The sequence below is a fragment of the Peromyscus maniculatus genome, chromosome 14 (genome assembly GCF_049852395.1).
Source record: "Peromyscus maniculatus bairdii isolate BWxNUB_F1_BW_parent chromosome 14, HU_Pman_BW_mat_3.1, whole genome shotgun sequence".
Lineage (NCBI taxonomy): Eukaryota > Metazoa > Chordata > Mammalia > Rodentia > Cricetidae > Peromyscus > Peromyscus maniculatus.
The window spans coordinates 89,359-111,210 of NC_134865.1; the positions used below are offsets into that span (position 1 = coordinate 89,359).

Genomic DNA, 21,852 nt, shown 5'->3' on the forward strand with positions numbered 1-21,852 from the left:
GATTAAAGGAGTGCACCACCCCCCTCTGGCTTTGTCTTTAAAAAAGATCACTCATGAATGTTCACCAAAATCCCTAACAAAAGTTTATATCCCCCCCCACACACACATACTAAATGACAGAAGAAACCATGTACAAAAGGAAGGTGAAAGTAGGCATGGGGCGTAACTACAAAGGGGCCACAGGACACATTTGGTCCCCATAGAAATAGTCTATATTTCAGTTTTTTTGTTGGTTATGCGAGTAAATACATTTGCCAAAACTCAATTATCTACTTATAACTTGTGAACTTTATTTCTCATGCATGTTATTTGTCACAGGGAGGTAAAATGTTTGAAAATGAATCTATATATCCACTAGTACTTACATGTTAAGTAGCAGTTGTTACCTCAAACCTCCTGTTATATGTGAAATGAATATAATGTAAAATCGGCTCAATTGGTAAAGCCGAGGCTTTATCTTAAACCCTGAGGTTAAACTCAATCTTAAAACTGAAATGTAGGAAGTCATGGTAATTTGGTAAAATGAAAAGAAGAATTCCAAACAGCAAAAGATAATTTCCTGTCAAACAAAACCCGGAAGGCAGTTGTATGTAGCATTCCCCTTGCTATATACTGTGTTAAGTGTACTTTCAAAGACAAAGGTCTTTCTGGTCGACCTGTGCTAGGCTCTTGCTCTGCTCATCTCTGGCACACAAACCAGTGTTGAGACAAGTCATCCATGTCTTCATTTTCAAAGTGACCTGTGAGCAAATGTCCCACTCTAGACAGTATGTGGTAGAAAACGCTTCCACAAGACGCTAAACTATCTCGTGAGCTCCAGAGCCTTCTGCACACCCCAGTTTTTAAACTATGAAGTTGTAAAGAGTAGATGAAGCTCCTGAACTTAATGTCTAATCTTTAAATACATAATGTGTAATCATTTCAAAACACTTTTCATTTTAGATTCCTTTTTAGCCAGTTCGATAAAGTAACAAGATAACAGCTGCATTCAACAAAGGACCCACAGTGTAAAATTTTACACACATCTTTGCTTTTTGTGGTTAAAGGTCAATGATTTGGAATTCTGTGTCAAGTTGAAAATGTTTGAAAAGATAGACTTTAGCCTGAAATGAAACTTCTCTCTGTCAAAATAAACATGAGCTAAAGGAAATAAGTTGCTAGTATTTGGCAGAAACTAAAATTGACTTTTTAAGGTATCAAGAGTACTTAGCAGATTGAGGCAGGATTGTGGCAAGTTAGAGGCTAGCCTCATCTAAGTAGAGTAGTGGTTTCAGGCTAGCCCAGGCTATGTGGTAAGAATCTATCTCAATAAATAAATATATAAAATTTAAAGGGGCTAAAAAGGGGGGGGGGGACAAAAAATGTTGTGCTACATACATACTCAGTTCTCAGATTCCTTAGTGTCACCCCTGCTGGGGTGGCTTTGGTGATGCATTTGAGTCGTTTCTGCTCTTGTAAGTAACCTCATAAAACTCACTGGTTTACCAAGCTGGACTTTGGCGGTATCGTTACTTTGGTCTGTCATGGGCTCCATCTGGGGTGAACAGGTCTGTGTGTAGCATCTCCCCAGAAAGTTCTGTCTCACAATATTCCCAAACTCGGGCATTTCAAAAGATAGATCTCACATTGAGAAATCACAGATAATTTATATTGTTATCCTCTATCAGTAGTCATAAAAACTCAGTCTCTACTTAGGGCCTTTTGAATATTTAAGGAAAGAAATTTGTACTTTTTCAATGCAAGTATTAAGAGCTGAGTATGTATCCCTGTTACAGGACGACAGATTTCACTCATATGCCAGACTTCGGACAGAATACACTCCCTGTAGTTGCTTTTGAACTTCTGGGTCAGCAGGTCACAAGTGATCTGCTAAAGGTGTAAGCCCAAATGCCAGCTCAATGACCTCATACTGCTCAGAAGGAATACGGCGGCGACACTGCCGGACACAGGTCAAGAAGCAGCGGTGTTGGGGGCGGGGGGGGGGGGGGGGGGGCAGGGGAGGGGTGCTCCGGGGGGGCAGGGGAGGGGTGCTCCGGGGGGCAGGGGAGGGGTGCTCCGGGGGGGCAGGGGAGGGGTGCTGGGGGGGGGGCAGGGGAGGGGTGCTCGGGGGGCAGGGGAGGGGTGCTGGGGGGGGGCAGGGGAGGGGTGCTGGGGGGGGGCAGGGGAGGGGTGCTCCGGGGGGGGGCAGGGGAGGGGTGCTCCGGGGGGCAGGGGAGGGGTGCTGGGGGGGGCAGGGGAGGGGTGCTCCGGGGGGGGCAGGGGAGGGGTGCTCCGGGGGGCAGGGAAGGGGTGCTCCGGGGGCAGGGGAGGAGTCGAGATGGGGAGAGCAGGAGCCTGTCTGCTGTCAGGCTGCCTGCTGCCTACCTGTTAAGCCACAACCGACCTCCCAACAGTATAGCATCCCTGTACGAGACACAGGGGTCACCATCCAAAGTCTCACCAGGACTCAGTGCCCCAAAAGGCAGTTTGGCTGACCCCAAGGCTGCTCCATCCCCCAAGCCCTCAAACTAAATTTCACATCCTTTCCAATCTCTTAGGCAATTTAAAATACTACTTCAAAGTCCATTTAACAGAAAACAGATTCTGGAACAAGAAGTCTTAGCTTAGATCTCTGTCTCTACCATTCTGATTCCCATGCCCCCGACAACGTACTTCTCGGGAAGCTGGCCCACTTACAGGACAGCAGGCTGTTTAGTAAGGGGGATTTTATGCTCTATCTTGGGTCACTTCCATTAGCTTTCTGGACTAGGTTTGACTCTGTGACTTCATGAAAATTTCTCTTTTAATGTTTCTCTGGGCACCTGTAAAAGCAAATAATTTAGTGAGTTACAAATCAACCAAATGTCTGTTTTCAGCTATTTAAAATGACTGCAGGCTCAGAAAATAAACTCTGGAGATTAGAAAGGCTGTATTTTCAATGGACTTAATTAGAATTTACTGCAAATTCCAGACACTAGACATTTCTGGAAAAAATGCTCCTTAATTTGATTAAAAAAACAAACAAACAGAAAATCTCAGGTTTACTTGAAGTAACACTCCCTAAAATCTGTCCATTTAAAAAAATCTCCTTCTGTAAGTGACTTGAATTCCTTAACAAATATTTCAAACTAGCACCCTGAAACTGACTTTACTATGAAAAAACAAATGAACTCTAACACTGCGTTTGGATAGGTTTGGTTAAGCACCGAATTCTCTTTTCTCTGGAGAAACCAGGAGCCATTATTTCTGGTAGTGGTGATGGGGTCCACACAAACACCGAGACTGGTGTGCTCCTCCTGTATGCCGCACACCACTGGCTTACACCAGTGTGCTCCTTCTGTACACACCCCGCTGGCTTACACTGGTGTGCACCTTCTGTACACACACCACTGGCTTACACCAGTGTGCTCCTTCTGTATGCCACACACCACTGGCTTTACACCGGTGTGCACCTTCTGTACACCGCACACCGTTGGCTTACACTGGTGTGCATTTTTGTGGTATTTTTCAGTTATGAGCTTGGAACCATTAAATAAAAGGTGCTCCCACTTCTCATGGGGGAGGGTGTTCATTTATTTTTATTGTTTTTCCTTCTGAGAGCAATGAGAAAAGACCTTACTGTTAATATCTTTGAAATAGTTAATAGTTTCATAAAATAATAAAATAAAAAATACAAATAAAATATTTTCCAAATTAGCTATGTCTTCCATTTTAAGCCTAATGTTCCCTTTGTCTTTTGTTTGCTTTTGAGAACAGATTCAACCAGCAAACAATTTCTAGAGTCCTAAAGTGTTATTTTCTTTAGCATCACTGCAATGACCAGAGCCAAAGAAAACTCCTTGGAAACTCTCTGTCCTTTTCTGAGCAGTCTCATCCCTTACCCTCTCATTTTTAGTTACATCTTCATTCATTTTCCCCCCAAAAGCTGCATTTTTATATTCCGATTATTTTAAAATCTTCTGTTAGGGAATAGAAGGAAAGGCGAAGGAATTCAGAGCCTGGTCACTATTATATCCTCTACTTTTGCCCCCTCCCAGACACTAAAGCTCCCCACTAAGATCTTGTTGTGGACTTTTTTTTTTTTTTTTTTTTGCGGGGGTGGGGGGTGTGGGGGTAGGGTTGAGACAGGGTTTCTCTGTGTAGCCCTGGCTGTCCTGGAACTTGCTCCATAGACCAGGCTGGCCTCGAACTAAACAGAGATCCTCCGCCTGCCTCTGCCTCCGGAGCATTAAAGGCATGTGCACCACCACTGCCCGGGGTTGTTTATATACTTATTGCAGTAACTTTCATTATGTATTCTAGTATTTAAAATCTACCTTTCACGACCAGTCATGGTGTTGCACCCCTGTAGTCCCAGTACTCAGAGAGGCAGATGCAGGCAGATGATTTGTGAGTTCAAAGTTAGCCTGGCCTACACAGTGAGTTCCAGGCCAGTCAGGGATACACAGTGAGACCCTGTCTTTAAAAACAAAAACAAACTTGGGAGGCAGAGGCAGGAGGATCTCTGTTTGAGACCAGCCTGGTCTACAGAGCGAGTTCTAAGACAGCCAGGGCTACACAGAGAAACCCTGTCTTGAAAAGAAAAAAAAAAGAAAAAAAAAAGTAATCTGACTTCTAGTTAGAATATTAAGATTTTTTAGGAGTGTACACATTATTTGTCAAATGAATGAAAAGATTTGGACTTTTGAAAGTGCTCATTGTTAAGATGAAGCATACACCTCCCCCAAACTGGTAAGCAGTAATAACTCATTAATCTGGAAACACTATGCAATACAAACAGAGCGTCAAAGGTAACCGAAGTATCAGTGAATGAATACTCAAGCAGATTAAGCAAAGGATATGACAAAGACTGGGAATAATACACCTAAAAGTACAATTTGAAGGAGATTTTATGTAAGACTGCTATTTTCTAGTTCTATACCACCACTGGTAATTATAGAGTACTATGCACTAGAAACTAACCCAAAATAACTAATCCAGTAAATCTAAAATAAACTTTCTTGGTGCTAGTAAATTATATGGGTTTTGCTTTCAAGAAACGATCAAACTGGGCTGAGCTGGGTAACGCGTGCAAAGCTGACTGTACCAGGTGCCAGGTTTCAGCCGTGAGGGGCAACAGCACAGAGCTTCTGGAAAGAGATCCCAGAAGAGGAAGTGTGGTGTTGGTGTGTCATACAGGCTGATGGGAAAGGCCATTTAACTAGACCTAAGACGCTGTGGAATGACACTGGGAAAAAATAACCAGCTACAGCAAGCACACACACCCAACAAACGCACAGCCTACTGAATGAGGCAGGCTCCCGTGAGACAAAGAGGTCCAACTCCAGGAACCTGGACATGGCTCTCTGCTGGGCTCTGTGCGGGTGCAGAGTACATGCCCACACAAAGAAGGTCACCACCAGGGGTTCTGACTTTAAGGGAAAGTCTAAAATACAATTTTTAAAATGTCAACTTTCCCAAGTTTTAAATGTTGGCAAATAAACGTGTTAAAAGCTAAATTACGTCTGCCGCCAATCTTGCTGGTGGGCCTTGGGCACACAACTTTGGTTTGGCATGAAAAATGCCATGCTAAGAAATCTGGATAGCATCCTACAGTCCCTGACAGAAGAGGCTTAACGATTTCAAAATCTGCTTCAAGGTCGGCACACCACAGCATTCACCATGGAAAATACCACACTGCAGAATCTTTTCACACTGGCCTGGTGTGTTTTTCTACAACATGTCCATTATAACCATTTAACCAACTGTAGAGTGAGCTGCAAGCTTCAGCTGAAAAGACATGCAAGAAGATAATACAAACGTGGTAACAGAGCAGTGCTTAAGAATGTGGACATCAGATGCCTACACCACAGTCCGCTGTAAACAGGTTATAATCAGTGGTGCTCCACTATTCAAAAAAACGTGTGCCATAACCCACCGCCAATGAAGGCTTGGCCCTTTTCAGCATTTCTGCACAATCAGGGGCTTTCTAAAGAATCTTTTATTCACAACAATAGTCAGATACGTGTAACAAAGTCTTAATTCTCCCAATCACTTATAAGCTTTTACCACTCTAAGACAATCCTTGCACATTCAAAGCTTAAGTGTTCAGGTTTTAATACGCTTAGAGAAAGAGAATTAGTATCAGAGAATTGTTTATTCATTCTGATGACAGTATTACATAAAATTAGCATTATAATCCAAAGGTAATTCCAGGAAGGGAAAATTCTTGGTGCCCAGTTATAATATAAAACACGGAATTACAAAAATTGCTTCATCACAAGCTGAGATATAATGATCATGATGAAAACCATTAACAAAGGATAGAACAAACATTAAAGAGAATTTTATTATTTGTCATGACTCTTGAGAACCCTAATCTTTATCCACTCTGTGAACGAGGACTTCCAGAGTAGTCCCTATGCATAGTCTGGACACCCCAAACCTACGGCTACTTCAGAAAACGCCACCTCAAAGCACACATCTCTTTTCCTATAAAAGAATTTATATGCTGAATTCAAGAACAGACCATTGGATGGATAAAATAAAGACTCACGAAAAGTGCTTTCAGGATACAGTTTTTAGCCAAAGACATTCAACTGGCAACTTCAAAACTGCATCAGAATAGTTTTCTTACTTCAAAATAAGTAGACTACACACAATCTGAACACCAGAGTCTTAGCAACAATAACTGGGGGGGGGGGGCTTAAAGAGCTCACTGAAGCCCTCATGACTCCCAACAATCCCATTTCTGAACTGCTGTCCCATATTAAAATAGACACACAACCAATATTAAATGTTTAAGTGTCAGAACTACACACAGTTATCTTTCATGAGCTTTTCATTCTCCTGCGATCCTCTCTAACTGGGTTTTCGTGCCTACCCTGCTAAGGCCACAGCTTTTGCCTTGGTCTAGAGTGATTTCGGGAGTCCAAAGAATGACTCTCCAACCTTACCCCGCTTGACCTCTGAGCAACAAGTGACACCACTCACTCTCTCCTCTTGGAGACATTTACTTGACTTCAGGGACATGTCCTGCAATCCTTCTGGTAGCTCATTCTAAATTCAAGTCTGTTGATAAAGCATCCCGGAATCAAGCTTGCCCATCACCACAGTCAGAAAAACAATTCTGCCCATGGTGTGGACAATGGTGTCCGTAACAATATCAAATACTCAAGGAAAGGCCCACTCCGTTGGAAATGTGTGAGTTCCTTGGCGTAAGATCCTCCCTTGGACTGTGGGTTTCTTCTCTATTAACTATGAAAACTTATCTGTCCCCATGGCTTTGCTCAGTGGCGCCTCTCTCTCTCTCTCTCTCTCTGCACAAGTTATCTCATGCACATTCTGTTGGCAGAATCCAAACTCTGGACCCTTTCCCTGGACTCCAGATTCCACAGCCAACCTCGTTCCTCCTCAGCTTCTCCACTTGGAAGTCAGTCAAAACAGCTTCTGGGAACCCTGCCCATCTCAGTCACCATCGCTGGGACAATGAAGCAAAACGCTTTGGCGTTGCCCTGATAGCCTGGTCTTCGGGCTGAGATGGTCAGAAGATGCTGTGTCTTACCGACTTCTTCCCACCTCCTCACTGGCCCCTGTCAGGCGGGATTACTGACAACGGCTGCTAACTGACATCTCTGTTTCCACCGTGGACCACTCCTGCATTTCCCCCACAACAGCCAGTAATTCCATCAAGACACGTCAGAGTACCGTGCCCCCCGCCCCCCAAAATCCTCATGGCTCCCCACTTCACTCAGTAAAAACCAAAGTCCTTCTAATGGCCCAGGCTGGCCCTTCCTGACCAGTCACCAAAGTGCTCTGATTTCCGTTACTCTTCTTGCTCACTAGCTTCAGACACATTCCACCTGAGTCTTCACCAGCCCTCTGCTGGAATGTTCTTTTCAGAACATCTGCACGACTCCTTCAAGTTACCTTCTCAATGCGGCCTATCTAAATTGCACTGCAGATAATTTTTTTTTTAACTGTGATGTAAAATTGATATACAGTAAGTTAAATCATGTTTCAAGCTTTGACTTTTGATACTTCCCGGGCTGGCCACAGGCAGAACAACTTCCTCTCCTGATACTGGAGCAGTGCAGTGGATCCCGAGACACAGCTTACACTCCCCAGCACTGTGCAGATAAGTTCTGCTGTTCGGTAAGTGAGGTACATTCAAGCACACTTTCATCTCCCAGCATCCTCAGCTTACCATGAACATATCAGACACAAGCCCAAGAGCAGTCTGTACCCCAAGCTCCCTGGACTAGCATTTCTTCTGACCTCCTTTTGTTTCATACTTATGACCTTCTAAACACATAAAATGTATTTACTTCTCGGTTGTCTCTTAATCGACTACAAGAACCATGGAGACTATGCTCACTATCATGCCTCTGGGGCCGACAATGCAACCTGCCCATGCCAGCTGTATATTATGTTAAATGAACAATGGAATTGAAACATAGAGTCACTTCAATGTCTTAGTTTTCCTCTAATACTTGAAGCTTTTTCCAGAAGCCCAGGAAAAGTTCCCGAAGATGGAGCGCAGCCTGGCTTCCTACCTAGCACAGGCTCAGCACCCAAAGCTGGGGGCTAGATCTGGGACACTTGGCCATCACCACTGGTTACCTAATAACTGAGGCTCCACTTACCACCTACCTACAAACATCTAACCCTTCCCCGTACACGTATTTCATTGGCCAAGCAGACCATGAGACCTTCGGCAGGAACTACTTAGCACAGCTCTGAACACTCCATAAAGACACGGAACCTATTTTCTGCTGGGCCTAGTGTACACTTTTAAAGTGTTTGGTTTACTCCAGTCTGGGATTTCCAGAGTGCAGACGAGGCAGGAACAGGTCATGTGAGGTAGCATCCCCTCTTCCAGGAACAGATCAGAGTGATACAGCAAGACTCATCCGGGCCCATAGCTGAGCTAGTAATTATGCTGTTTAGATGTAAATGTATCTTCCCAATGTGCTGAAGCTAAGTTCCTTTTTGTTTAAATGCTCCCTCTGAAACTTTCAGACTATTAATTTCCTCTGAATGAATGGTTTTAAATCTTAAAACTCTGGGCCCAATAACAGAAAGTCATTAAGGGTTTGACTCACAGTATATAAACTGGGCCGATGGGGAGGGGCTGAGGGATAATCCACTGCCTCAGCCCAGTTAACATGGGCTCTCTTTGAAAGGGCTCATGGGAAATTCTGCAGGGTCTATGAGCAGAAAGCAGGGTCCTCTGCCACTCTTAAGTTTGAAAGTACTTTACCCAATATATTAATGACATAGGGGAATATTTTTAATATGCAGATTTACTTTTTGGTATCTGTAAAAAGAAAGAAAATAAAAAACAAAGAGAACTCGGGGAAACTTCCTCCCATGAATGATCAATCAGTGGGAAAGACCAGCTGTTCTTCCTGTAGCAACAAACTGCCCAATATCTCAACAGCAACCGGTTTTGTTGCCTGCTTTTCCTGAGAGGAAAATCCAATGAACTAGTTGTCAACAAAGGCGACCTCTGAGAAGCCCATTAATCTTTCTATACATAGTTCCCTCTTCAGGGACAATGGCTGACACCTGACTGCTTGCTCTATGTCAGACACCAGGCCAGCTGATCTGCACGTCCCATTCCATCTCGTGATCACGGGAACTGTATGGGGACAATTCATACCTTCACCCATCCGTTTATAGGAGGGCAGGACATGCAAAGCCCAAGTCCATTGCTCCAGGTACCCAAGGAGAACAGCAGAGGCTGAGTACCACGGAGTGACTTCAAAGCTACCTGGTGGAATCTGGGTCAGCATGCTAGAGACACTGCTCATGATGACGGCCACGGTGTGGCGTTCACCCAATGCCTATCAGCAGATGAATGGGTGAAGAAAAATTTGATGTGTATGTGTGTGTGTGTGTGTGTGTGTGTGTGTGTGTGTGTGTGTGTTTTATCCAATCATAAAGTGTATCACTTGCAGGAAAATAGAAGGAATTTGGACATCACCAAATTAAGTGAAATAAACCAAACTCAGAAAGACTCATACATTTTCTCTAATATGTGGCTTCTAGATCTCATACACATTCATGAAATCATTCCTATGAGAGTGTATGTGTATGTGACATGAAAACAGAGGCAAGGATAGCTGGATAAAGGGAGGACATGAAGGGGGAAGTGTAAATACAGCTAAATCACACGGTACACTTGAATGGGAACATCTTATGAAACCTATCTCTGTGTACAATGAATATATGCCAATTTAAAAAGACAAATGAAAGTCCGCATCTTACCACGTCACGTTCCCGCTTCTCCTCTAGACAGCCCTCAAAGTGTATTGGTCATTCCTCTTGTCATTTCACCGAGCAACATGTCAGGGTTGAAGATCTTTGGTCAGCATCTCTGAACATTTTTCCAAGATTATACATGACAAATTTTTTTCTGTTGAAGGTAGTGCCTCATTCCAACAGGGCTGATAATGACATACTCTTTCCTTAAGATGTCTGTAATTCTACCATCCACTACCACCTTTTTAATGAGCCTGAGCTGAAATGGTAAGCCTCGTCTGGAACCAGGCAAATGTCCTCTATTCTCCAGGGAGACATGAGAGAGAGAGAGAGAGAGAGACAGACAGACAGACAGACAGACAGACAGACAAAGCATCTGCATCCTTTGCAGGCTCCTGGTGTTATCCACTGGGTCTCTCAGTGAGATCACAATCCCAGGCTGCTGCGTAAGTGCTTCCTGGGACAGGTCACAGCACTTACGGCGGCGTCAGAGCGTCACTGCTGTTCTTGGGGAAGACTGGCTGTTTGTGAGGATGCTTACTTGCTGGGGGAGAAGATGCGGGGGCAGGAGGGCGGGGATTGCAGAGAGGGATCCAAACCATTTTAGAGACAGGATCTTCTGAAGTTAGAGTCCATCTTAGATCACTTGGGACCAATAAGACAACAAATCAACAGGGTCTGAGATACCCACTCAGCTGTTTGCAGCCCAATATACCTCTGGCCAGCCTAGACAGGAGGAAGAGGAGATGGAGAAGGGGGAAAGACAAATCCCAATAGCTCAGTGTGGAGGGTACAGGGGTGGGGGCGGGAGGCAACGGACACAGCCAGATGGACAGAGATCCCGCCTTACTACAGATCCATTCGGACAGGTTGGAGGGGATGGGTGTGCATGTGTATGGACACAGCTGGACGGAAAGAGATCCCTCCTTACTACAGATCCATTCCGACAGGTTGGAGGGTATGGGTATATATGTGTGTGTGTGTGTGTGTGTGTGTGTGTGTGTGTGTGTGCGTGCGTGTGCGCGCGCGCGCGCGCGTGCGTGCGTACGTGCGTGCGTGGACACAGCTGGACGGAAAGAGATCCTGCCTTACTACAGATCCATTCCGACAGGTTGGCTATCTGAGCAGAGCCACACAGCACCGTGGGGGTGAATCAGAAAATGACATCCACCCTCTAAAACCTGAGCCTCCAGGCAGACTAGCATGAGAAGCCCTGGGTTCCAGCCCTGGGTTCTCCCCTGCAGGGCGAAACCTGCACCACTCTGGACAGCAGCCCCATCTGTCCTGGCTGCTGGCCGGACTCCACTGGGTCCCGAGACGCTCCCACCGTGGCATGGTCATTAGGTGAGATGTGGTGTGAGTCATTCTACCTCCAAAAGTGATGGGCTAGCCAATACGTCACCTCAGGCCCCTTTTGCCACCTCAAGGCTCAGCTGAAGTCGGGCACTGTTTAGCTGACACACTTCAAACTGTGTCCCATAAAGCTTGAGTTCCCTGTTGTATATTCAGTGTTTTTGTTGATACCGCTTTGTTAAAAATCATTTCACATCCTATTTCTGAAGTTATTTTTGTTGCTTTTAATTTTAAGATTATGCTCTCGGCCAGGCGGTGGTGGCGCACGTCTTTAATCCCAGCACTCAGGGAGGCAGAGCCAGGCGGATCTCTGTGAGTTCAAGGCCAGCCTGGGCTACCAAGTGAGTTCCAGGAAAGGCGCAAAGCTACACAGAGAAACCCTGTCTCAAAAAAAAAACAAAAAAACAAAAAAACAAAAAGATTATACTCTCAATTCTGAAGTACTTTTTTTTTTTTGAGTCATCAAAATAGTCAACTGTCTGTTAACAGAATGGAGAAATTGGATGTATTAATTAGTGGAAATAAAATAAAAAGAATCACCACTATCTACATCAATTTCTATGTATTATGTGACGTTGTCGGGCTAACCACCCAATCCCCAAAAGAAAAATAGCCAAGAAAACCAAGCAACTTACATTTGGTTGCATTTAGATGAAATCTAAGAACAGATTAAACTAACCTATTACATAAGAAGTCAGAATGATGGTCCTCCTTAGACCATATTGCTCTGTGGTAGATGACTCTGAGTTGTGCATTCCTCTGGCTATATATATAAGTGAACAACAGATTCAAAGAGATAAAGCAACAAGGACTAGAAGGTGTGAAAGGTAGCCAGCCAGCCACTCAAAACGGTACAGAACATGCTGTTTCCTGTGGAGAGAATATTAATTACATTTCATTCAACGTGACCAGAGAGCCAGCTCGAGTTAACTTCACATGAGACTGTGGCTGTATGCTAATATAAAACACCGCTTTATATAAAGCATAAAAAACGTTGGAAAACATCTGAAGGTACTCCAAGGTAATCCGCTCAGGATACTGCGTATCTAAGTTGATGCTTTTGATCAGAATCTCGACCTAGGAGCTCATGAATACAATCTCCCGGGTAGTCTGCATCTCTTCCTAGTTTCTTACTGGTTAAACTCTGCCTCCGTGGCCGTACAGGTGGGAAAAGAAGAGTGAGAAAATGCCAAGCTAGAGACAATGACAGGGAAACCCCACGTAAACACTGCCTTCTCCTTAGGACGACACTGGTTCATCTGTGAACGTTCCGACACATTGTTTTCTCTTCCTGGAGCAACACAGCCAGCTGTTAGATCGGTTATTCTCTGGCCCCTTCTCAGTGTTCTGTAATCTCTTTGATCAATATGATATATTGCAGGATGGCGCCACTTGAGGTATATAAAGAGTGACCATATACAAACCTGCACTAGAAGTAATTACGCCATTAAATCATGAGAGCCAAAGAGATGTACTGAGTGCCTGCCTCTACCCCAAACTTTCTAACAATGTCGGCCATTACCGCTAAGAAGCCTTTCGTCCCACAGTTTTTAATTAAGCATGTATTAATAGCTTCCCCAAATGGTAGAGACCAGTTAAATATCTGTATAATCATTAGTATTTGCACACAAAAATTTTCCACCGGAAGTGACTAGGTAGGGTGAGCAATAATGGCATATGGTTCCTACGCATTACTTAACAGCAAACTAGTGAATCAACGTGAAGGGAGGCAAGGTTTCCAGGACAACAATCAATCGGCAGCCAGTCCCATCCCAGGCTGTATACAGACCCCAGGCATGGCAATTCCAAATCTGTCCTTTGTGCAGCTAAGAGAGACATTATTCTTTTCATTTCTACTTTCAAATCGGAAGTTCTCCCTACTTCAATGCTGATTTTCACGACTTACCCTTCTAAGTTTTAGTTCTCCATACAACCCAGTGCTCAGTACTCTGCTACCTCATTCCTCTCAAATCATCCCTTTAACTTGTTTCTGCCTATTTACATAGGTCGGCAAGGCCTCTTGCCCGGACACTGTGCGATTTTAAAAGCCCTCTCAACTATCCCCTCCTGATGGAGGTTTAGCCACTAAGGCTGGTGCCGCCACTCTTCCCACTTAGCTTTGGAGAAGATAGTTTCATTAAAATTTCACTACTCATAAAACTCCTTCACAGAGCTGCACAGTGGTGGCACATGCCCTAAGTCCCAGCACTCAGGAGACAGAGGCAGGCAGATCTCTGAGTTCGACGAGGTCAGCCTGGTTTACAGAGGGAGTTCCAGGATAGCCAGGGCTACACAGAGAAACCCTGTCTAGAAAAAAACTCAAAACAAAACCAAAACCCATGCATAAAAAACAAAAACGAAACTCCATCACAGACATCTCCTGTTCTGCACACAACCAGAACATAGCAAAGTTACAAAATGGGTAATTGCACACACAAAATAGTCATAGAAAAGCCCAGTGTGGTGGCACACACCTTTAATTCCAGCCTCCCAGCACTAGGAGACAGAGACGGATGGATCTCTGTGAGTTTGAGGCTAGCCTGCTCTACATAGGACATCCAGAGCTACCTTGTATGACCCTGTCAAAATAAAACAAAACCAACAACAACAACAAAAAAAAACCTGTCTCAGGTTTTATTTAAAATAAAAACAAAACAAAACAAAAAACAACCTAAAAACAAAGACCCCATAATCATACAAAGACTCCTAAAACCTAAGGTTGGAAATGTGCATCGGAGTCCTTTTAACACAAGTGTAAGTTAGGAGTCTGGCAGGGCGGGGTGGCTCACACCTTTAATCCCAGCACTCGGGAGGCAGAGGCAGGCGGATCTCTGTGAGTTCCAGGACAGCCAGACTTGTTACACAGAGAAACTCTGCCTGGAAAAACAAACAGATAATCTTCTTTTCTAAACTACTTGTTCAGACTAAGAAGGGGACAGAGGGTTGAGGCTAGTCAAACGAGAACCAAACACACAGGAAACCACAAACTCTTACAGCTGGATTCCATTGAAGACTGTAAACACCTGAAACATTTTTTTTTCCCTGTTGAAGAAAAGCTGGAATGGGATAACTAATGAGAAACTTTTGAAGGCTAGTCATCTAGATGCTCTCTACCTCCTGTTTTGACACCAAGGAACAGACTGCATATACTGCATTGGGGCACTGGGAGGCTGCTATGTGAATAACAAGCTCGCTCTCCGCAGCCGTGCAGAGAGCTTTCTATTTGAGAAGATTTAAAATAACATTAAAGTGACTCTGGAGAAAACCCATGAAATTCGGTCCTCAATTCAGAAACGGGCCTATGGGATAATTTGCGGATGCCATCTGGGAGCCAGGCAGTCTCATCCACAAAAGGGAAACTTGTTGAGATCATCCAAATCTAAAATTCACATACATTTTTACATCTGGACTGAATTAATCTTTTCTTGGTACTGGCTTTCATGTAATAAAATAATTGTTTGCAGGTTTCATTAAACACACACACACACACACACACACACACACACACACAGCTTTAGAAATCGAAATGTATAACATCCAAGCTGAAAACTACAAAGAATTCCTTTATCAGAGTTTGCTGTGAGACAGGAGTCATTTACACACAACTCTTAACCCTGACAGCTCAGTCAAAAACAATTCTATCTGAAACTTACATTCCAAGCAACTGCCACAAAAGACTACACAGCCCATTATGTCATAAGTTCTGAAAGCCAAAAGCTCTATAAGCATAGTTAAATGTGGAATGGCCTACAACAGCCCCCAATTCAGCCAGCCCAGCTGAATGACAGATTTTAAAAAAACCTATAGCACACTGGCATGTTGCCTTTAAAAGCAAGGCCTCATGCCCAGGTTGCTTTCAGGCATTTTCCTGTAAAGCCAGAGGCATCTGAAATCTACACGCTCAAATTGTGAACTTGAAGCTGATTGTCTTCACCCTGTTAGCCCCAAAGAGGAAGGGATGAAGACAAAAGATTTTCCTGTGTCAAAATGTTTTGAGCCCTACCGGAACTGCCCATTACTGTGGCCACAGTCTAATCACAGGTATTCTGCAAGCAACTCAAAACTGTTGGGGGAATGAATTCTTATGTCACTCCACTTTCTGGAGAAGATATCCTGCAGATAACTTGATATGAGATATGCCCCGGGGAACCTCCATCTAATACCAAAGGTCTACTTTACTAAGAAATACGAAGTCAGTATGTTTACAAACATATCCCGCCTCCACACACACACACAAAAAAATCCACCGCACATTTCAATGTCAACTGCCTTCAATTGTGGAGTATTCTCATTTTTAAGGTAAAACTGTAATGTCTCAAAACCGCACCCAAAGAAAATGATTAGGTGCTACAAGTTTTACTACAAAGGACCGGAGCAAAAGGCATCTGTTTTCCTGGCCCTGTCTGCTCCCTTCCCCTCCCCCACTCTCCATCCTGCAAGCCATTTGTAGGTCTTGCTTGTTAAAACTTTCTACAGCAGTCTCAATACTCTAGATTTGGGAAAGGAAAACCAAAAAAAAAAAAAAACCCTTCTTGTCCCTTTAACAATGCCGAGCCTAAATTTATGCACTGTCCTTAAGAAGAAAACCCAAAAGTCACAAGCCCTTTAAATGACAGATGTATTACGGAAAAATTTCCCCACCAGAGTTTTGATGCTGTGAAATATCAACTCCCTGAAACCACAGAAAGGAAATGACTTACATTCTTGGAAAATGAAGCCGCTAGCAGCTTTCTCCAAAAGCATTCTCTAAATCCCCAAACTACACCCTGTGGCAACAGGGGGTATATTTCGTGCAAAAACTGAATGTAAGTAGATGCTTAGAAAACCAGTAAACAAACATCACCAGGTCAAAAGAAAAAAAAAAAGGAGGGAATCGTGCGTGGAAAATCCGGCAAGGTACACTTTCCCTCCACACTTAGAAGTGCCCAGAATCCTTGCCCAAGTTTTCTTTCCCCGCTGTGGGCATTACACAGCTCCCGAGGGCAATGCTAGCAAAACAGACTGGCTGCTTAAATAAATAAATAAACAACACCAAAAAAAAGGTGTAAGGGGGCCAATGAGGTAATATTTCTTCCGACACTAGCCACACAGCTGCACGGTCTGAAAATTGTGCCAGCTTTTATTTCAACTTTAAATGTGCTTGTTTTGACAGCTTTCCATCTACCCCTGCCTTCAAGAAAGCGCCCCACCATTAGGCTAAGCCATCCTGGAACTCCCGAGTGTTGTTTTAATCCTGGGGACCTCACATGGGTGGCCCCCCAGCTGTCCACATCCCCGCCTTCCCGGAGAGGAGGCTAGTGGTCTTCTCTGCCTGGCCATGTTAAGTTCCTCCAGAAACCCAAATTCTGCAGGCCGCACCCCCGACTTGTGTATCCATCCCTGAGGCCCCCTTCAGGGGCTTCGCACACTAGGCAATTGCGGGGACACCGGACGGCCGCGCTGGGGTGCTTTCCCGAAGCCCGCTGCCCGGCCTGCGCGCACAACAGGCAATACGGCACCGCGCTCGCGGGGGGAACACCCGGCTCACGACCGGTCCCAGCTAATCAGACGGGGCGCTACAAGCAGGCGCCCCACGAACCGAGGTCCCGGGGAGACTGGGGCGCAGAGTACGCAGCTCCCGGCACCCCCAGCTCCGCGCCTCCCTCGCGGCCGCGGCTGCCCCGGGGCCCCGGCCTGGGCGAGCTCCGACTCGCGCGGAGAGGCGCCCTGCCCGCCCGGTGCCCGACGCCCAGAGCGCCAGCCCCGTGAGAAAGAAAGACGCCGAGAGCGGCACTGCCGGGAATCACACTTTAGTCCAGCAGGGGGCACAGCGGCGGCCGGGGTGCACCGTCCCAGAAAAGGGGGCCCGCAGGCCCGCGCCCGCTCCCGCGCATACCTCCAAAGTCGCCAGCGCCAGGCGTCCGACTCGGAACCGGCGTCTGCTCCAGCGGCGCCGAGCCTTCTCGCTGCTCCCAACCCCGCTGCCGCCGCGGCCGCCAGACCAACGCGGCAGCGGCCCCGCCTCCCGCCCCCGCCTTCCGCTCCGCCCCCTCGAGCCCACGCCCACGCCCCGCCTAAGACACGCCCTCCCTCCCCCGAGGCCCCGCCCCTTCCCGAGCTGGGAGCAGAGGCCAAGCGGCGGAAGGAGCCGAGAGCTGGTGGCTCGCGGCCGCACGTGGAGTGCTGCCCTCCCCGCCCCGCCCCGCCCCGCCCCGCCTCGCCTCGGACCTAACCAAAAATCCCGCGGAGGGATAAGACGACCTGGGGGCGAGGGATTGCGGAGGAGATCCGTCCCTCCTCTTAGCCCCAGATAACCGAGCCAGGCTCCAATGGGATGCAGAGAGTGGACTCTGGCTTTGCATTCCTTTCCCCCGGGCGACGGAGGCCAGGGCACGAGGGTAAATGTCAGTTCCCCCCTCCGTCTGAATGGTCCACTTCTCCGCTCCGCCCCCGCCCCCCCACCTCCCTGGACGCACCCTCGTGGGCCGGGCCGGGTTACCTATGGGTGGCTGTTTGACCTGAGCTCCCGTTTGGTAATTCGGAACAAGCAGGGGCGGCCACTCCGAGAGGAGGCGGTCCCCAGTGGAGGAGGCTTCGTGACTCCTCGGTCTCCTCCTGTCCCGCTCCCACCTCGCCCTCACAGCTTTATCCTGCATGCAGGATGTGGGCGCGGCCCAAGCCCATCCGCCCCCGCTCAGTCTGTCTCTTCCAGGTTGACACAGCCTCCTCTGCCTGTGGCCCTCCAGAATGATGTTTGCCCTAGGTGAAGGTGGCCCGCTTGGCGGCGAGTGAGGCAGCAGGCGGCAAGAAAGGATTCCATTAGCCCTAAAGACCTCAGCAGAGCATGGAGGTTTCCTGGCCCCCTTGAGTAGTCAGGTGGAGAAGTCAAGTCCACTTCTCTGTTCTGCACCCGTCTGTCCCTGCAGCGGTGCCTGGCAGGGTTTAGGGAGAGCGACCCCAACTGGCCGCGAGGCTTGCCACCCACAGAACTACACGCTGGGTTCTGTGAGCTGCGTCCTGTGTTCTGTGAGCGTTGCCCTCCAATGAGAGGGCGGTCTGTGTGTCTGGCTTTGCCAGGTAGCCGAGAAGCAACACTTGATAGCAGTAGAAGCCAGCTTTGAAATAGTCGTCTTCTTTCGATCAGCTTCTGCCCTAGTTAGGGATTCTGTTTCTGTGATTAAACTCCGTGACCAAAAGCAAAAGATTTATTTCAGCTTACAACTCTCAGGCCACACTCCATCACGGAAGGACGTCAGGGCAGGAACTCGGTGCAGGAACCTAGTGTCAGGAGCTGATGCAAAGGCCATGGATGAATGTTGCTTATTGGTTTGGTTCAGCTTGCTACCTTATAGTATCCAGGACCACCAACCCAGGGGTGGCACCCCACCCCCAATACATACACACATGTGAGCGGGGGCCCTCTGATATCAATCATCAATTAAGAAAATGCACCAAAGGTCAATGTGGTGGTGGTGGTGGGAGCATTTTGTCAATTGAAGTTCCGTTTTCCCAAATGATTCTAGCTTATGCCAAGTTGACATAAAAGCTAAACAGCACCCCCCCCCCCAAAGCATTTCCAGTCTGGAGAGCATGAGTATTAAGGATTGTGATGGTTACCTTTTCTTAGTTAGGCAGTTCCTAGGAAAATCACAATTAGATCTTAAAGTGATGGCTCGTTTATGGAAAACAGAACAAAAAGTGTTTCAATAAAAGCCTTTTACTTACTCTATATACTAATAACAAATAATAGTTAACGTCAACAGTAGTGAATCATGATGTCACTTTTTATACTTACTCAGGATGGGTATATATTGGGTATTAGTTGGTAATAATTTAATTGGTGTTTAATGAGATAAACTAGCATTTACTGTATATGATAAATGAGAAACATATTACTGTTTTGGAAAAGAGTCTCTAAATCTGATTTGTTTTCAGGTTTTATGTATCAAAGTCTAGCAGAGGAAAAAAAAAGAAAACAACATATTGTTAGATTATGAAACATAACTGTAATTATTCAAACAATTAGGCAATCCAAAGAGCAAAATATTTTAAAAAGCTTTAAAAAATGTTTAGGATTGGACTTATTGTCCAGGATTAGATTGTGGTAAAATTTACGATGTGAATTTTTTTCTGAATTGTAATGGCCATATTAACAGTGAACCGCACAGTAATCCCACTCTTACATGATACATTTTGTAAACTACTTCAAACTTTGTAAATAGGTTTTATAAACCCCTGCAACATAAAATGCCCAAAGAGTTGACTTGGAAGCAACACAACCCACTAAAGATAGAAAGGGGATTGAGAAAGGATGCGTTTCTTATCACATGATAATGGTTTTAATGTGCTCATTACGATGAGGAATGCAGTTCTGTGTGTAGTCTGGTTTCTCCTTTGATGCTGGGATCTAGTTTATTTTCACTGGTACAATGAGATGTTTCTCTAATGTGGAATAGTTTACTAGTGACACATTCTGAGCATCTTAAATTATTACTTTTTCCAAAGCATTTAAATATCAGCATGATACAATTTTAGTTTTGTTTTTCTTTGGATCTATTCCTCGGGTGTATTAAATATTCCCAACACTGGGGCATAGGGTTAGACATGGGATTCAAAGATTAAAAACTCACTCCTGGATCTTAGAGCAGATTGGGAGAACAGGCAGAAATTTAAACAGTTGCGACATCCTCAGTGCTGTGGTAGAGTTACTCTGGAGAAATAGTGCAAAGGCCTGGAGCCTTCAGGGAGAACCCTGAAACCTGAGAGGGGAAGAAGGAACAGACATTTGCCTGGGAACCAGTTTAAGGCGGTCCTTCTCAAGCCTGTAAACCTAGTGGGATCATCTGGACTTTGAAAAACTAGCAATGACTGTGACTAGGTCTGGACTACAACCTTGGCTTTGGAACATTTTTAATACCCCCACATTAAGTGAAGAAATACTTGGGTTCAGGAGCTACGGGATCTTAGGTAGGGTAACAGAATGAGGAAGAATCCAGAAGCATGCCATGCTTTTAAAGCATGATAACCATATCGCTTACCCTTAAAAGTCAAGAGGCTTATATTTTGGTGTTTGCTGCTTGTTTGTTTTACAAGATCTTGCTGTGTATTCCCGACTAGTCTCAACTTGTAGTAATTCTCCTCCTTTCTCTGACTACGGAGAGAGCAATCAAGGAACCAAGAGCGGGAACACCACTCTGGGTCTTTTAAGATCCGTTCTATGGACACCAATGTCAAACACTGTGGATTTCATGCTGGAGGAATCGTCCCCACTCCTGCTGTGTATTTTTCTGTGCTCGGCCCTCTGCTCCCCTCCAGCACCTATGGAATGCGAAGCCTCACTCATAAGACAGCAGTCCGAGCTTCACAGGGACTCAGCTGTGCTCCAGTCAGCCCTGGTGCCCCTTCAGCCAGCCCTGCTGCAGCCACTGAATCTTGCAACAACCAGGACTCAGAGCCATCCTCCATCCTGGTCACACCTTTGCAAGAAAGCAGGGCTGGGCGGGGCCCTCCTGGCCTTATCTAGGGAGCCTTTCTTCTCACTCTGGAGTTGAATATTTTAGTTCTCCAGGACTGAGATTGGGATGTTTGTGGAGAAACAAACCGTACACACTGTGTGTCCTATATTCATCCTGTACATGCTGTATAAAATCAGTCTTTGTCCCTCAGTAATCAAGGTATCCTATTGCTAAAGATTTCCTCAAATATTAATGAGGAAAGACAAGCACAATGTTGCATGCCTGTAATTCCAGCACTTTGAGGGACTGAGGCAGGGGGACAACTGAGTCCTACTCAGTCTACATAACAAGATCCTGCCTTATACCAAATTTGATGAGCAAATGAGAATTTAATGAAATTGTTTTTCAGTTTTGTGCTGCCGAACTGGATAAAGGTAAGTCTTTTGAAGTCGATTGCTCAATAGCATTAATCCTTTTAATTAATCATTGAATGGTGCACACTACAGATTATATTCTGTTTACTCTGTGATCATGTGACTGGGGTGTGTGTGTGTGTGTGTGTGTGTGTGTGTGTGTGTGTGTGTTGCAGCTTTCTGGACCCTAGTATGACAAGAAATTAAGTCATTATCATGGACTCAAGGGAAAATCAAAGCTCAAAATGGAAATGGCATGTGGGTTTTGCTCAACACAGAGAAGTCACTTTTTTTTTTTTTTTTTTTTTTTTTCGAGACAGGGTTTCTCTGTGTAGCTTTGTGCCTTTCCTGGAACTCACTTGGTAGCCCAGGCTAGCCTCGAACTCACAGAGATCCACCTGCCTCTGCCTCCCAAGTGCTGGGATTAA

At 45.6% G+C, this 21,852-nt stretch overlaps 1 protein-coding gene across 3 annotated transcripts in view; it reads right to left on the bottom strand.

Annotated features, from left to right (window-relative positions):
* Positions 1–21,852, bottom strand: part of Frmd6 (FERM domain containing 6) — a 96,145-nt gene that overhangs the window by 56,020 nt on the left and 18,273 nt on the right. The window contains exon 1 of one of the 3 annotated variants that reach the window (XM_016003913.3): positions 17,453–17,589. The exons of 1 other annotated variant lie outside the window; for it this stretch is intronic. The gene's annotated coding sequence lies outside the window, so the exon portion shown is untranslated. Of the gene's footprint in view, positions 1–17,452; positions 17,590–21,852 lie in introns of those variants that run through there. One more of the 3 variants, XM_076550540.1, reaches the window with a different exon arrangement.